General features: G+C 29.3%; 2 pseudogenes; both read left to right on the forward strand.

Moving 5' to 3' along the window:
- Positions 1 to 7,016: 7,016 nt before the first annotated feature.
- LOC149512919 (receptor-like protein kinase FERONIA pseudogene) lies at positions 7,017 to 9,953 on the forward strand (annotated as a pseudogene).
- Positions 9,954 to 14,611: 4,658 nt separating this feature from the next.
- Positions 14,612 to 15,356, forward strand: LOC149512920 (receptor-like protein kinase FERONIA pseudogene; annotated as a pseudogene).
- The last annotated feature ends 555 nt before the right edge of the window (positions 15,357 to 15,911 follow it).

A 15,911-nucleotide genomic window follows, 5' to 3' on the forward strand; every position in this document is an offset into this window, starting at 1 on the left:
CATTATGTTCTTTGTTAAGCTTTAAAGTTAATGCTTAAAATTTTAAATCATAATTACGTAATATACAAAACAAAACATTTTAAATATGCTAAACATATTTATACCAAATAGTACATGCCTTCAAAATAATCAACTTTAATTTCATATGTCATATTTTACATAAGTATGATCACTCGTAAAATTAGTTTACCAAATAATGATATAATAAAACATAGGGGAGATAAAAGACTAAAAATTATTACCCCTTGAAATTAACTAAATTAACATTTTATTTAAATCATAGAAAGGGAAAATAATTAAGTGATTCATAATAACATAGGATCTTAAAAGGTGGAAATTCCATGTTAAATCATGAAATTATTGGGATTGACTCAAATCATATAAAAAATTTGCATAGAGGTTTTTTCAAGATGGGATTAGTTAGATATTATTTGATGAAGAAGAAAACTTGTAAGAGAAGAATTCTAAGAGAAAAAGGATTTTTGATAGGTAAGTTAGTATATTTATAAATAGGTGCAGTATCCATAAAGTTAGGTATGCAAAAATGATGTAAAAGAGTTGTAAAATTTTATAGAATAGATACCCTTTAGGACTATAGGATATTGAGAAGGTTTTTATGGGTGTGTACGTTTTAGTAGATTAGAGGTGAATAAGAGGGTCAACATATGTATAGTGCATGGATGCACATGGTTATGTGTTTATTTGGGTTGAAAATATGTCATAGGACTAAAGGAAAATAAAAAGGTCCATTGATATTGAATGTGAGTGTTTGATTTGATGTTTGTTTACAATTCTCTACAACTAGTAAATTTTTTTTCATATATGGATGTAACTTGGTTGGGCTGAATCACATTAAATTGTTATCTCTTGTAGTTGATTGATCATTTAATTTTGCTTTCATTGGCTTATATTTTTAATTAATTAGGAGTTTTTTTTGGCCTAACAATTACTATTAGAGCTCGACTAACACTGGTATCAAAGTGAAGGTTCAAGACATTGAAAAAGGTAAACCCAAAAGAGCTTGATTCAAAAGAAGAGTTTGAGTTCATAATTTGATAGATCGATTTATATGATGCATGAATATGCAGAGAAAACTATTATGAAACTTCCATTACAAGTGAAGCTAAGTATATGCAGCATGAAAATTATTGATTGATATAATTAAGTCAAGGTGAAGATTATTAGGATTAACTTAAATCTTATAAGAGATTTGTATAGAGATTTATTTGAGATGGGATTGGATAGAATTGTTTGATGGATAAAGAGACTTGTATGAGAAAAATTTTAAGAAAAAAATGATTTTTGATGGGCAAGTTAGTATGTTGATAAATGATTAGAGTCTCTATTGGATTAAGTATGAGAAAAAGATTTAAGATAGTTATAAAATTTTATGGGATAGATATCCCATATGATTAGAAGAGTTTGAAAAGGTCTTTATGGGTTTGTATGTTTAAATCAACTAAAGAAGAATGATAGAATCCACATAGGTATGGTGCATGGGTGCACGGGTGCACATGGATATATATATTTATTTAGAAAATATTTCATAGGATTAGAAAAGAATGAGAGGGTACATGTGTATTGATTATGAGTATTTGATTTGATTTTTGTTTGTAATTTTTTAAAACTATTGAATTTTTTTTCTTAGTCGTAGATGGAAGCTATTTGAGCTAAATTACATTAAATTATTATCTTTTATGATTGATTGATTGTTTAACTTTGCTTCTGTTAGCTTACATGTTTAATTGATTAAATTTTTACCTAACAACTACTATTAGAACTATCGTGACACTAATAGAAATTATATAAAAACCTAGACAATGATGGAGAAGATGCAAAAATAAAGTAAAATTTACGGTGTTTAAATGGAAATAAAGTATTGAGACGTGTCTCATTAGATTTATATATAAATTAGTTCCTTATTAAATAGATATATAATATGTTTGAGATAAAAAGTTTATTATATTATTTTATATTTTCCAATTGCTATAATCATAATTAAGTATTACATAATCAACTATTATATTATAATCAAGTTACAATTACTCAATAATTAACTAACAAAATATAACATAACTAGACAATCAAATCTACACTTAGTGGGATTGAACATTAGGCCTTAAGATTCTAGAACCTCATCTCTACCACTAAGTGAAAGCTTCATTAACACTATTCTATATTTTTAATATTTTATTATATAAATTTTTAAAGATTTTAGTTTCTTACATTATTTTTTAACAACAATATCAAACATTTAAAATTTTTAAACACATTTTTCTCATCATATTTTTAAATGGATTTTTCCCACCCAAGTGTTTTTCCCAAATGCAAAAAACATTCTTTAGACAATACTAGTTAGCTATCACTATCTTATGCTATTTATTTTTAGTTTTAATTTCTCAAGTTTAGTTATAAAAAAATATGAAAAAAAAACTAAATTAAAATGAGCAATTTATAAAAGACATATCACGTTTATTTTATCCCATGCAAAAAATGAATTTTAATTTTCATTTAAATTAAAAATAAATTTTTATAAAAAAACTGTAATTTAAAAATAAAAAAATAAATTTTAATTACAAAAATTTGAAATTTGAAATATATATAAAATATTCTTTCTTAACATAATTTCATGAATTAACTTAATTAATTTAAACTCACTAACAAAAAAAAAAATTGGTTTATGAATTTGGCGAGTTTTGAAGTACTGAATACCTTTACTGTTTGCCACAGCAAACCTATCAAACTTTTTGACTTTATCGCCCCTCTCATGTACTTTCTACCATATTTCCGAGAAACCAAAAATGTATAGTAAATATTTAATTAATCTTTTTTAACCTAAAGCCAGAAAGCAAACAGGAAAGGCAAGACATGAAACATATGATACATATAATTAATCAAAGTGGGAAAAGAATATGAGTGAAAGTGAAAAAAAAAAAAAGAAAATGTAAAAATAAGAAATATGGCAATGATGACACTTCCATGTCTTGGTCCTAGTCCTTGAATAATTGTTTACCAGAGCTACTTTTGCCCAAAGTTTTAAGATTAAATATTTAATTTGATTTTTTAATTTTTTAATTTACTCTTAAATTTTTTTATTCATCTACTTACTTTATTTACATGTGAAAAGATATTATACATTAAATCGTGATCACCTTTCAAATACAACAAACCTCATATGATCTTAACTGAGCTTATTAGCAATCTTTAATTTGATTTTAGGATGCTAATATTTGATAAGATGAACAAAGGATAGAGAGAGTTCTCTCTCCTTATTTAATTTGAAATTTTTAAAAAAATTCTCATCATATACCTCTTTTACAAATTAAGAAAATTTTGAAAATTTTCAATTTGAAATTCAAATCACATTTATTATTTTTAATATTTGACTCCTAAAGCAAAAATAAACTAGAAGAGTTTTTTTATTACAAGGCAAAAATAAACTATTTGACTCTCAAAATTTTACTATTTTTCGCTTATATGGTAAGTCCATTTAATATTTCTCTTACAAAGCAAAAATAACCAACTTATCCAAGAAGAAAAGAAGGTGCAACTGTTATTTAGAACATCTATCAAAGACTTTGAATGCATGCTAAACATATTTATATTAGATAGTACAGGCTCTTAAAATAATTAATTTTAATTTCATATGTCATATTTTACATAGACATTATCACTCATAAAATCAGTTCACCAAATGATGATTTAATAAAACAAAAGGAAAAGAAAAGATTGGAAGTTGTTACCACTTGAAATTGGCCAAATTAACATTTTATTTAAATCATAGGAAGGGAAAATAATTAAGTGATTCATAGTAACATAGGATCCCAAGAGGTGGAAATTCCATGTTAAATTATGAAATTGTTGAGATTGACTTAAATCCTATAAAAGATTTGTATAAAGATTTTTTTGAGATGGGATTGGCTAAATATTGTTTGATAAACAATATAACTTGTAAGAGAAGAATTCTAAGAGAAAAATAATTCTTGATAGGTAAGTTAGTATACTTATAAATAAGTAGAGTCTCTATAAGGTTAGGTATGTGAAAATGATGTAAAAAAAGTTGTAAGAATTTATGAGATAGATACTCCATAAGACTATAAGAGATTGATAAGATCTTTATAGAATGAAAGGATCAACATAGGTATAGTGCATTGATGCATATGGGTATATATTTATTTAGGTTAAAAATACTACATCGGATCAAAGGAGAATGAGAGCTCAATGGGTATTGGTTGTGAGTGTTTGATTTGATGTTTGTTTGTTTGTAATTTTTTACTATTAGTAAATCTTTTTTCTCATTTGTATATGTAAATCGATTAAATTGAATCATGTTAAATTATTATCTTTTATGGTTGATTGATCATTTAATTTTACTTCTACTGGCTTGTATATTTAATTGATTAGGGATTTTTTGCCAAACAACAAGTATTAAAGTTAGACTAAAAACTAGTATCAAAGTGAAGGTTCAAGACGTGGGAAGAGGTAAGCCTAAAAAAACTCAATTCAAGGGAAGAGTTTAAGTTTATATTTTGATAGATTGATTTGTGAAAAGCATGAATACACAGAAAAGATTGTTATAAAACTTCCATTGCAAGTGGAATTAAGCATGTATAACATGAAAATTGCTTATTGATGGAATTTGAGTCAAATTGGAGATTGTTGGGATTGACTTAAATCTTATAAAAGATTTGTATAGAGATTTATTCAAGATGAGATTGGATAGCTATTATTTGATAGATAAGAAGACTTATGAACAAGAGTTCTAAAAGAAAAATGATTCTTGATAGGCAAATTAGTATGCTTATAAATAGGTAAAATCTTCATAAAGTCAGGTATGAGAAAAATATGTAAAATAATTATAAGATTTTATGAGGTAGACATCCTATAAGATTAAAAGAGATTAAAAAGGTCTTTATAAGTTTGTATGCTTGAATGGACTAGAGAAGAATGAGAGAATCTACATAGGTATGTTGTATGAGTACATATGAGTATATACTTGCTTGGATTGAAAATATTTCATAAGATTGAAAGAGAATGAGATGGTACATATGTGTTGATTATGAGTATTTGATTTGATTTTTGTTTGTAATCTTTTACAATTATTGGATTTTTTCTCATTCGTGGATGAAAGCTAGTTGGGTTGAACCACATTAAATTATTGTCTCTTGTGATTGATTGATCGTTTGATTTTATTTTTACTAACTTGCATATTTCATTGATTAGGGGTTTTTGCCTAACAACTAGTATTAGAGCTATTGTGATACTAATAGAAATGATATAAAAACCTAGACAATGTTAGAGAAGAAGCAAAAATAAGGTAAAAATTATGGTATTTGAATGGAAATAGAGTATCGAGACATGTCTCATTAGATTCATATATAAATTAGTTGCTTATTAAATATATATAATGTATTTGAGATAAAAAATTTGATTATATTATTTTTATATATTTCAATTGTTATAATCTTATTTAAGTATTATATAATCAACTATTATATTATAATTAAGTTACAGTTATCGAATAATTAATTAAGAAAGTAAAACATAACTAGACCTACACATAATAAGATTTAAGTATTAGGCCTCAAGATTCTAGAATCTCCTCTTTACCACTAAATCAAGGCTTCTTTAACATTATTCTATATTTTTAATATTTTATTATTATATAAATTTTTAAAGATTTTAGTTTCTTACATTAATTTTTAACAACAATATCAAACATTTAAAATTTTTAAACACTTTTTTCTCATCATATTTTTAAATGGATTTTTCCAACCCAATTTTTTTTTTCCAAATGCAAAAGCATTCCTTAGACAATACTAGTTAACTATCAAATCTTAAGCTATTTATTTTTAGTTTTAATTTCTTAAGTTTAGTTATAAAAAAATACAAAAACTATATTAAAATGAGCAATTTATAAAAGACATATCACATCTATTTTATCCCATGCAAAAAATGAATTTTAATTTTCATTTAAATTAAAAAAAATATTTTTTTATAAAAAATTATAATTTAAAAATAAAAAAATAAAATTTTTAGTATAAAAATTTTAAATTTAAAATATGTTAAGTATTATTTCTTAACATAAATTTTATAAATTAACTTAATTAAATTTAAACTGGCTAACAAAAAAAAAATGATTTATGAATTTGACAAGTTTTGAAGTAGTGAATACCTTTGCAGTTTGCCACAGCAAACCTATCAAGCTTTATGACTTTATCCTCCATCTCTTGTCCTTTCTACCATCCTTCCAAGAAATAAAGAATATATAGTAAATATTTTATTAATCTTTTCTACCCTAAAGCTGGAAAGCAAACAGGAAAGGCAGGACGTGGAACATATGATACATATAATTAATCAAAGTGGGTAGAGAATAGGACTGAAAGTAAAAAAAAAAAAAAAAGGCAAAAGAAAGATATATGGCAATGATGCCACTTCCACGTCTTGGTCTTTGTCTTTGAGTAATTGTTTTGCAGTGCTACTTTTGGCCAAAGTTTTAAGATTAAATATTTAATTTGATTTTTTTAATTTTTTAATCTACTTTTAAAATTTTTTTATCCATCTACTTATTTTATTTACATATGATGAAAAAACATTATGCATTAAATGGTGATCACCTCTCAAATATAACAGACCTCGCATCATCTTAGCTGAGCTCATTAGCAATCTTTAATTTGATTTTAGGATGCTAATATTTAATAAGATGAACAAAGGATAGAGAGAGTTCTCTCTCCTCATTTAATCTGAAATTTTTTAAAAAAATTCTCTTCATCTACCTCTTTTACAAATTAAGAAAATTTTAAAACTTTTTAATTTAAAATTCAAATCACATTTAATATTTTTAATATTTGACTCTTAAAGCAACAATAAACCAGAAGAGTTTTTCTATTACAAAGCAAAAATAACTATGTGACTCAAAATTTTAATATGTTTCGACTTATATGGTAAGTCCATTTAATATTTCTATTACAAAGTAAAGATAAACAACTTACCCAAAAAGAAAGGAAAGTGCAACTACTGTTTAGAATATCTACCAAAGACTTTGAAAGTCTTACAACCCTGGCTAGCTCGTCTCACACGCTTCAGTTTAGAATATCTGCCAAAGACTTTGAAAGCCTTTCAACCCTAGCTAGCTCGTCTCACACGCTTCAGTTTAGGGAATATGTAATATGCAAAGTTGGTCCAACATTTAAATTTTGATTTTGAATTCTACCATATGATTTTTGTTTCTCTCTCTAACAGGCCCAACATTTTCCCCACAGCTTCCCTTTGATGCTAAACCCCACGTAAGGCCAATTATTAATCAGTCAATCGGAATCGTGTATACTATCTGGTTGTACTTGTAATTACAAGGTCTAATTTCTTGTCTTCTGGCTTTCCGGATCAAAACGCCCTTCCTATTTCTTTCTTTCTTTCTCTTGTGTTTCTCTTCATCATGATGAATAGAAGCAATAAAAGTTTTAGTTTGCAAAGCCTGTTACTTCTCCAACTTTTAAATTTCTGTATCTTCATTATAGGTGAGGCAGTGCCTCCTTATATCCCTATTGAAAACATCTCAATTAACTGTGGCTCCTTCTCTGACTCCATAGCTTGGGATGGCCGCTTGTGGAGTGGGGAAAGCAATTCTAAATTCCCCGTCATAAATTCACAAAACAAACTATCCGTATTTTTGAATGCCTCTACTGGCCATGTACCCTACATCACAGGCCGCCTTTCTTACTCCGAATTCAGCTACATAATTCCCCTTACTAGTGGGCAAAAGTTCATTCGCTTGCACTTTCATGTAAATTCATATCCGGGATTTAATCTGTCTAAGGCTTTCTTCTCTGTTAAGGCAGGTCCATTTACACTTCTTAGAAACTTCAGTGCTTTACTTCATGCTCAAGGCGAGGAAACTCTTGTTAAAGAATTCTGCGTTAGTATCCAAGACGGTCAGAACCTAAACATAACATTCACTCCAAGTTCTGCTATCACAGATGCATATGCTTTTATAAACGGGATTGAAATTGTGTCTATGCCCGCTAACCTATTCTACAGACCTGCCAATGATGCAGGTGTGAGCTTTCTTGGCCAGTCTAACTTGTACTCGTTTGGAAACGACACTGCCCTTGAGATGTTGCACCGGCTCAGTGTTGGCGGGATGTCAATCCCGCCCACAGAAGACACTGGCATGTACAGAGCCTGGTCAGACGACTCTGAATACATAACATCAGATTCATATTTTACGGTTAACAACAGTATTAATCTCACCTTCAGCGCTATACCATCATTCTCTGCTCCGGAATCCATCTATAGAACTGCTAGAGTAATGGGGCCAAACAGGACTTTCAATGAGCACTCAAATCTAACTTGGCAGTTTCCTGTTGATTCTGACTTTGATTACTTTGTGAGGTTGCATTTTTGTGAGATGCACGACGTTGTAGCAGAACCAGGTGATAGAGTCTTTGTGATTTTCATAGCCAATCTAACAGCAGAAAGTCAAGCAGACGTTATAGCGTGGAGCGGTGGAAGTCGGATTCCAACGTATAGAGATTACGTAGTGGCAATAAAAAATAAAGGAAATCAAAAGAAACAAAATCTCTCAATTAAGCTACACCCTGCCCTAGGTCGCTATATCGATGCAATCTTGAATGGAGTTGAAATTTTCAAATTGAGCAAGGGTGGTGATCTTTCCGGACCTAACCCTGATCCCATGCCCAATCTTCTCGAACCTATGAAGCCGCCAATCGAGCAATCAGGAAAGAAGTGGAAAATAATTGTCGCTGTTGTTGGTCTAATTTCTACCTTTGCAGCAGCCTCTCTTCTATTTTTCTTGATTTTAAGGATACGTTCCAGTAAATTTGCCAACAAAAGTAGCCGTGCTCTACCTTCTGATATTTGTCGCCACTTCTCACTAAGGGAGATAAAAGCAGCTACCAACAACTTCGATGAGAATTTCATCATCGGAAGAGGAGGATTTGGCAACGTGTACAAAGGATTCATTAATGCTGGCTCCATCCCTGTTGCAATCAAACGTTTGAATCCAGGTTCACAACAAGGGGTGCTTGAGTTTAGGACCGAAATCGAGATGCTTTCTCAACTTCGGCACCAAAATTTAGTTTCTTTAATGGGCTATTGCAAAGACAATAACGAAATGATCCTTGTGTATGACTACATGGTTCATGGAACCCTGAGAGATCACCTCTACAATACGAACAATCCCCCATTACAATGGGAAAAAAGGCTCAAAATGTGTATTGCTGCTGCTCACGGGCTACATTATCTTCACAGAGGTCCCAAGCACACCATCATTCACAGAGACGTGAAGACCACAAATATTTTGTTAAGTGAGAAATGGGTGGCCAAAGTTTCTGACTTTGGATTGTCTAAAATGAACGACCTGTCCAACACGCATATCAGCACTGCTGTCAAGGGCAGCTTTGGCTACTTGGATCCTGAATACTTCCGTCTTCAACAACTAACAGAGAAATCGGATGTGTACTCTTTTGGCGTGGTGTTGTGCGAAGTATTATGCGCTAGAGCACCAATAGATCGAGCTATGGATCATTTGCAAATAAGTTTAGCAGAGTGGGCACAACATTGCTACAACAATGGAACCCTTGATCAAATAATGGATCCTTATTTACAGGGTAAGATCAACCTTCCAAGTCTGTTAAAATTTGGTGAAGTAGCTATGAGTTGTTTGGCTACCGAGGGGATTAAAAGGCCGGCTATGAGTGAAGTGGTGTGCGGGCTTGAGCTTGCATTGCAGCTGCAGGAGAGTGGAATTAATGGAAACGATGAGAATCATGTGAATGACTCAACAGTCATTGATTATCATGTGTTGTTTACTAGTGGTAGTGGATCATTGAATGTTGGTCGCTAGAATAGATGCTTTAATTTTTTGCCCATTGTAATCTTAATTCCATCTTTTTATGAACATTAATAATAACTGAAGTGCAGATAAAGTTTAACATTATTTTTGTTGATGCAAAGTCGTTATAATCTAAAATAGAAGAAAAAATTATAAGCATTAAGAATTAAATTTTAAATATATTTTATGTAAATTTTTAAAAGTAATTATATGAATCAAATGAGTTAAATTTTAAATTAATAATTTACTATTATGACTTATTATTGAATGGATTTTTATTTAATTTTTGGATGTATCAAAAGACTTACCTTCCTAATTTGCACTAAAAAAAAATTACCACACTTTGGATTGTATTAGAGATACTCTTCTTCTATGTTCCCTATATCTCACACTTCAAGATTCAAGTTCTAATTTTAAGTATCTCAATAAAAATGAATCTACTCAATAAATCATGAAAACATATATAACTCAAATATTTTCAAGAAGATTTAAAATTGTATTATTTTAGCTAAATATCTATTACCAAATCTTTCTCACCATTCGATAACTTTGTATTTTATTTTTTTTTATAAATTTTGATAATTTTAAATATAAAAAATATGAATTTATATATATAAAACACCTAACTTTATTGGTAATTAAAGATCTCAAACTCTTGAGTGATTAGCGAATTACTAGATCATTGACTAACTATAATTTGATTTCTAAAATTATAGTTAACACAATAGGGTTGGGCTGTCTATTTCTAGAATTAGTTTCCTTGTATTCAATTATGATTAAAACTTAAGAGGATTTGGGTGGAATTACCCTATAATCACAGCATACCGGTAATCATATGTGCTTAAGTTGTACGGGCAAGGGGAGGTTAACTGTGCTACTTACAGGCTATGACCATCAATCATACTGATCCTTTTCGAAAACTATTGCATAAGTTTCTAAGATTCACTGTGATACCTACAGGCTACAACCATCAATCAAATTGATCGTTTTTGAAGAATATTGTATAAGTTTCTAAAAGATTCCAATTTCCAAAGAAAGAGTTCAAAACCATCGAGTCGACCCTACATTATCACATGCTTTCCTGTGTTAGAGCCCGACAGTGAGGTCACCGTACACCATGAGCACATGGCCATTACGTTCATCATCTCATTAATATAAACCTTGGTCAGTCTGCTATAAGGATAAATCAAATTATAGTTAGTCAACGATCTAGTAATTTACTAATCACGCATGTAGACACTTCAATTCGTTCGAAACTTTTAATAGAAGGATCAAGATATTTAATATTTTTTATTTGAATTTTGTCTAGACTATTGGACTTTGGAGATGTTTGTTGGGAACAATTGGGCTTTGAATTTGTGTGAGCTTTAAGCCCAATAGACAGTTTTCTTTAGTTTTTCCTGTTTATATTTGGGAGCCCAGCAGATAATTCTTTTGTTTTTAATAGTTTTCGCTTTTTTTTTTCTATTTTATTTTTAATAAAAATTAAATAATAAATAAATAAAAGGGAAAGAAAATCAAGATTTTTTTATTCTATTAAGGGATTCAATCCTAGAAATCGAGTTAAATAAAAAATGAAATTAAATCTAAAAAAATTATCGACTGAAATCAAAGCAAAATTTTAAAAGCAAAAAATTCAAGCCATGAACGGATTCTAATCTATGCCATTCAATAAAAATTCTTAAAATTTCTAATAAAAAACCCTATATAAATCCTCTTCTAACACATAGAAAATACACTAATAGAATAGGTAAAAATCATAAAAAAAAAAATCACACAGTTTAAAGAAAGTATTGTTTTGGTAGTAAGGTTTTTTATTTTTGAAGAATTTTAAGAAATTTGAGAAATTATAAGGGTATAATTCGGTCAAGGTATAATCTAGGAGGCAAATAAGTTGATTGGTTGTTTTTTTTTTTTTTTGGGGGGGGGGGGGGAATTTTCTACCTTTTTCTAGAATTTTTTAGGAAATTCTAGAAATTAGATGAATTTTTTAATTTCTCAGTTGAATTTATCGGCTAAAATTAAAGTTTTCAACTAGATTTTGATGAGTTTTTCCAAAATTTGGCAAGTCCCCATATTTTGACTACCGATGTTCATATTTTTCTAGAGAGAGAAGTAAAGAGAAAATGAATTAGAGAGAGAGTGTAAGGAAATCTAAGACAAAAAACAAAAATTTTTTTCTTTTATACTGATGCTAAACAATATCATTTCAGATCTAGGATTCATCAGGATCTGCGTGTTTCCTATTCTCAAATCTGATCTGTTGCATTACCTAGTTTACAACTTGATTCTAGTAGCCCCCTTCAAGCCAAACTGAGTGGTCTCAGCTAAGTCGTTTCAGCTGGTTTTCGTGCTTGAAGCCAAGCCCTGCCTCCAAGCCATAAGCCAAACTGAATTCTAGTACTTTTTTTATTTTATTCATTTATTTCTATTAAATTATTTCTTTATTTATTATATTTTTATTTATTTGTTTAATTGTTTATTTATTTATTTATATTTGTAAATACATATATTTTTTATGAAAATATTTTTTAAAATAAAAAGAGCCTTACCAACATATTGGAGGGCTAATAATTTTATTTTAAAAAATAAGGTTTTATCGCTATATTGGAAACCTTACCAACATATTAGAAGGCTCATGATTTTAAAACTAAGGTTTTACCAACATATTGAATAACCTTATAATTTTTAATAAAAATCCAATTTGAAAAAGAAAAAAAAAGCTTTTCATAAAATCCTATCAATGTATTAAAAGATAATTTTTTATAGAAAACTGACCAACATATTGGAAGATATTTCTAAAAATAAATCATTTTTATAGAAATTTATTACTAGAAATAAAATTAAATGAATTTGTTGATGGAGCCTTTTCAAAGCATAACAAATAGTCTTCTTGAATACTCTTGAAGTGAAAAAATATTCTTAAATTATTACCAACATATTTGAGTAATTTAAGAAAAACTTTTCAATATTAAATTATTTGGTAAATTATAAATAAGGTTTGAATAACTTAAAATCAAATTGCTATCATCATTTGGATGGATACTGTAAGGGTGTTTTAACCTTCCTCATGCATAACCACACTCCCAAACCTAAAATCTGACTTTGTGGACTAGAATCTAACATTTAAAGATACCTAAGTCAAACTTGAAACTTTTCTTTAAAATAGGGTAAATTCAGTTAGGTGGTTAATAACACCTAAATAAAAAGGATTGAAGATGACTTTTAAATCTATGTCAATAAATAGATTAACGGATTTATACGTTATGATAGTTTTACAACTCTACTGAAGACATTGAGAGTCCAGCTAGTAAATATTTCTTGATATCCAAGTCTAACTTAATAAATTTAAAAATTCTTTTTTATTTTTCTCATTATTTGTATTTATTTATTTATTTATTTATCATAACGTATAAAATGAGCTCTACACCTTAGTTTTATCCCTTATGAAGGAGTGAAGTACCTATGCCTTCATGAGATTTCATGTCTCCGTATAAGTTAGTGAAACATTCCCACTCAAATAGAACCATTTTTGCTTGTAGTCTATAATGGGTGAGGATTGGGATGCCTTACTAGTCTATTATAGACAATGATGTGAGGAACAATTTCGAAACTTTTAGAAATAACTTAAATCACATATGGTTAACCTTATGAGTTTAACCTATACGTAGAGCCATATTCCCTTTAACTTTTGGAATTGACCTTGAGTTGGTATCATGTTGTTATCATATTTTATTTGCTTTGCTAATACGCTTATTTTTTTTTATATTGAAATAATTAACCAATTTCTTTATTTTTGTTCTTGTCTTGCATATTCATAAAACATCCATACAGATTGCTTAGCATACTTGCCCCAAAGATATTTTCAATTAAAACTTTCATAGAATTCACTGAACGTCAGTTTGTGCCTTATCTATGTTCTTCGAGTGTGAGTCACCCAATGATTTGAAGGTATAATTAAAAAAAAAAAACAATAAGAAAAAGGGGATTGTCTACCATTTGGCTATGTCTCTACGTTGCCTAAAGAAGTTCATTTGCTTTTCAAACAAAATGATTTGAAGTACTTGTCAGATATATGAAAAAATATAAGTCAGTTAGCCTTCTTCAAAAAATATGGCCATAATACGCATTTTCTTTTAATGGTAGTTGAAAATTCTCTCATTAAAGTAGTTGTGCAATTCTGGGATCCTTCATATAGATGTTTCATCTTCAATGAGGTTAACATGGCACTGACTATAAAAGGAATATTCTACATCGATGGGTTTGCATCTTCAACCATTAGATAAAATATATGTCAAAAGGTAGAAACTAGCATTTTGCAAGAAACTATCCGATCTCATGAAAGTAAAAAAAAAAGATGTGAATGTACAAGTTCAAGAAAGAAATGATTATATCTGTTTGCCTTAGGAATTTTTCTATGATTTCATCATAAAGTACCTGAATGATAACCAAATGTTAGATATATTTGCTTTGACTATATATGGCATGGTGGTCTTTCCCAGAATCTTAGGTCATATTGAGATAGAAGTGATCGACTTTCTTTTGGCATTTGAAAAAAGCTTAAAACCCTTTACCTACAATCTTAGCTGAGACAATTAAAGCCCTGAACCATTATTATTAGAAAGGGAAAATAGGCTTTGTTGGATGTGTGCCATTGCTCTATTTGTGGATGAAAAGTCATTTTGAGTGTAAGAAGAATGCATTTTTGAAACTTTACTTTTGTAATCAAGCTCCAATTAAAGAGTTTTACAAGAGTAAATGGCCAAAATTCAAGTCAAAGGAGGAATGGATAGTCTTATTCATGGAACCTTGAGAGATCACCTCTACAACACGAATAATCCCCCATTACAATGGGAAAAAAGGCTCAAAATGTGTATTGCTGCTGCACATGGGCTACATTATCTTCATAGAGGTCCCAACCACATCAGCATTCACAGAGACGTGAAGACCACAAATATTTTGTTAAGTGAGAAATGGGTGGCCAAAATATCTGATTTTGGATTGTCTAAACTGAACAACCTGTCCAACACGCATATCAGCACTGCTGTCAAGGGCAGCTTTGGCTACTTGGATCCTGAATACTTCCGTCTTCAACAACTGACAGAGAAATCGGATGTGTACTCTTTTGGCGTGGTGTTGTGCGAAGTATTATGTGCTAGCACCAATAGATCGAACTGTGGATCATTTGCAGATAAGTTTAGTAGAGTGCGTACAACATTGCTACAACAATGGAACCCTCTATCAGATAATAGATCCTTATTTACAGGGTAAGATCAGCCTTCCAAGTCTGTTAAAATTTGGTGAAGTAGCTATAAGTTGTTTGGCTTCCGAGGGGATTAAAAGGCCGGTAATGAGTGAAGTAGTGTGCGGACTTGAGCTTGCAATGCAGCTGCAGGAGAGTGGAATTAATGGAAACGATGAGAATCATGTAAATGACTCAACAGCCATTGATTATCATGTGTTGTTTACTAGTGGTAGTGGATCATTGAATGTTGGTCGCTAGAATAGATGCTTTAATTTTTTTGCCAATGTAATCTTAATTCCAGCCTTTTATGAACATTAATAATAACTGAAATGCAGATAATATTGAAGTTTAATATTTTTTTTGTTGGTGCAAAGATGTTGTAATCTAAAACAAAAGAAAGAGTTGTAAATATTAAAATTTGAATTTTAAATATATTTTTTTATAAATTTTTAAAAGTGATTACATAGATTAGATGAGCTAAATTTTGATTAGATGAGCTAAATTTTGAACTAATAGTTTACTTTTATAACTTATTATTGAATAGATTAATTTTTGAATGCATCTTAAGACTTACCTTCCTAATTTGCACTAAAAAAAATAAAAAACTTACCGCACTTTGGATTGCATTAAAGATATTCTCCTTCTATATTCCCTATACCTTACACTTCACTTTTAAGATTCAAGTTCTAATTTTAAGTATTTCAATAAAAATAAATTTGCTCGATAAATTATTAAAATATATATAGCTTCAAATATTTTCAAGAAGATTTAAAATTTTATTATTTTTGCTAAATATCTATTAACATTTTTTTC

This window comes from Durio zibethinus, chromosome 21 (genome assembly GCF_047325235.1).
Source record: "Durio zibethinus cultivar Kanyao isolate XHJ-2024 chromosome 21, ASM4732523v1, whole genome shotgun sequence".
Classification (NCBI taxonomy): Eukaryota; Viridiplantae; Streptophyta; class Magnoliopsida; order Malvales; family Malvaceae; genus Durio; species Durio zibethinus.